We start from the raw sequence: 2,821 nt of genomic DNA on the forward strand, positions 1-2,821 counted from the left end.
CATCTGATCAGGAAGTTTAGGGAAGCAGGAGAGCAGATTCTTACTACATGGCAAGATAATACCAACCCTTACCCTAGATAGTTAAGTAAGTGGTTGTCCTTACCCTAGATAGTTAAGTAAGTGGTTGTCTGTGTATTCAATCATGAAACTAAACTGAAAATTGTTTTAAAAATATGTCTTTACTAAATGATACTGAAAGCATTATGTTAATTTACATTGGACAAAAATTTCCAATGCCATTTCAAACAAAAGTGCTTGAAAGATCTATTTCTTCTGGTCTAGGTCTCCAATTCTAAATATACTCGCTAGTTCCATTTCTTCTGAGAACAATGCAGTCACTTTTCCACTGGGTTTTACAGCATTAATACCTAGTTTTGATTAATACTTAATTTTGAAGTCTGTGATCTTAGCTGAGCACAGATCAAACTTTCTAAACAAAATTTAATGAACTCTCATGAATGGTTACTAAAGGGAACAATTTACTCCAAAATCCCACTATTTCATCCAGAAAGGGAGGGCTACTACAAATGTAGTATATTTTTAATAGTGGTATCACTTGCTTCAATTACTTAACTAACAGTGCAATCCTAAATAGAGTTACTCCAGTCTAATTCCATTGATTTCAATGGGTTTAGACTGGAGTAATTCTGCATAGGATTGCACTGTAGGATTGCAGTTCTGTGCATGGTTACTGCCTAGTAAATACCATTGAATTCAGTGGAACTTAGTTCTGGAAAAACCTGTTTAAAATTACACTGAATGACAGTATATGAAAGAGCCCTATGCAAGTTGGTTATTGAAGTTTTTCTTTAGCCTCTGTGGCAGCAGTCCTGAGCAAGCTGCGCTGAAATTCCCATGACATCTGTGGAGGATGCACATTTGCAAACACTTGCACACTGATCCTAAACATTTATACCTCTATTATATGTCTGTATCTCCATCACAACATCACAATTGTGTTGGCATAATACCAAATTTTGTGATTCTGTGCTGGCCTGCTATAGGTATTGATGTGCCCAGTTCTAATGCAGTAAATCTCAGTTAGATTCCAGCCAGTAAATTTTCCCTAGGGACTGTAAACAGTCTGCTGCACCCTTGTTGATATGCATGTAGGTAAGTGCCATCAGATTGCAACTGACTTATGGTGCCCCCAGCAAGGGGCTTTCAAGGCAAGTAAGAAAAGAAGCTGAGGAAGTTTTCCATTGCCTTCCTCTACAGAGCCTTTTTTGGTGGTCTCCCATCCAAGTACTGACCCTTTTGAGATCTGATGAGATCAAGCTAATACCATGCTGCCTTCCCACCCTGTCCTTGTTTATAGGATAACTTTTTTTTACTTTACTGAGAATTTAACAGGGTAGTCATGCTGATTTTCATTGCAGTAGCATTACTGTAAATAGTGAATTATATTTGAGCAAGAGGACTTGATGTAAAATATATACTTACATTTAAATACGTTTTAAGTCCCAACAGAAGTTGGTTTCAGATAGCCAGATCAAGGTTGACTAGCCTTCCATCCTTCCGAGGTTGGTAAAATGAGTACCCAGCTTGCTGGGGGTAAAGAGAAGATGACTGAGGAAGGCACTGGCAAACCACCCCGTAAACAAAGTCTGCCTAGTAAATGTTGGGATGTGACGTCACCCCATGGGTCAGGAATGACCCTGTGCTTGCACAGGGGACCTTTATTTATTTAAGTCCTATTTAATGCCGAAGTCCTATGCACACTTACCTAGGAGTAAGCCAAAGTAGACTCCTTTGAAATGTGGTGTTGGAGGAGAGTGTTACGGATACCCTGGACTGCCAAAAAAACAAATCAGTGGGTTATAGATCAAATCAAGCCTGAACTGACCCTAGAAGCTAAAATGACTAAACTGAGGCTATCGTATTTTGGTCACATTATAAGAAGGCTAGAGTCACTAGAAAAGACGGTCATGCTAGGAAAAGTTGAGGGCAACAGGAAAAGAGGAAGACCCAACAAGGGATGGATTGACTCAATAAAGGAAGCCACAGCCCTCACTTTGCAAGACCTGAGCAAGGCTGTCAAAGATTGGACATTTTGTAGGACATTGATTCATAGGGCCGCCATGAGTCGAAAGCGACTTGACAGCACTTAACACACACACAAGCCATATTTAATACAGTGGGACTAACTTGTAAAGATATATAGGATTGCACTGAATATGAGTTTACAAGGTAGTGAACTATTGTAAACTTGAGCTTGTTGAATTCGGCTGCAATTTTGGCACTTGCTTTGGATTAGTGTTAGTCTGGTGGATCATTTGGGTGTAACTGGTTTATGAACGGCATGTTTTATGAGAGACCTAGAGTTCAATCGACTAATGCTACTGTTTAATACAAGAAAGGTAGTGATGCTACAATTTCACTCATTACTCCAGATTGGTTTTGCAGAAGCACTACTCACGACTGGCACAAGAAAAAGGGGATTAAGTAAATTAGGTTGAATGAAGGCCAACAAAATCTTTGTGTTCGACTAGTATGTACTATTTCTGTCGCTTCTTTGCAAACGTTGTGTTGTGTTATCTTCTGTATCCGGGATATTTCTCTTGATAAACATAATTGGGAGCAGTAAGTAGCAGAAGAGTGATTAACTCACCTACTTATAGCGACCCCATAGGGTTTTCAAGGCAAAAGACATTCAGAGGTGGTCTCCAAAAGTCTCTTGCCTTGAAAACCCTATGGGATCACCTTAAGTGATGATATGCTTAAGGTGTTTATGTTTGTTCATCAAATCCTAAATATCAATAAAAATTATTTGGACCCACTTATAAGATTTGCTATCCCAGCATGTAAATGTGGCATCTAT

The sequence above is a fragment of the Euleptes europaea genome, chromosome 3 (genome assembly GCF_029931775.1).
Source record: "Euleptes europaea isolate rEulEur1 chromosome 3, rEulEur1.hap1, whole genome shotgun sequence".
NCBI lineage: Eukaryota > Metazoa > Chordata > Lepidosauria > Squamata > Sphaerodactylidae > Euleptes > Euleptes europaea.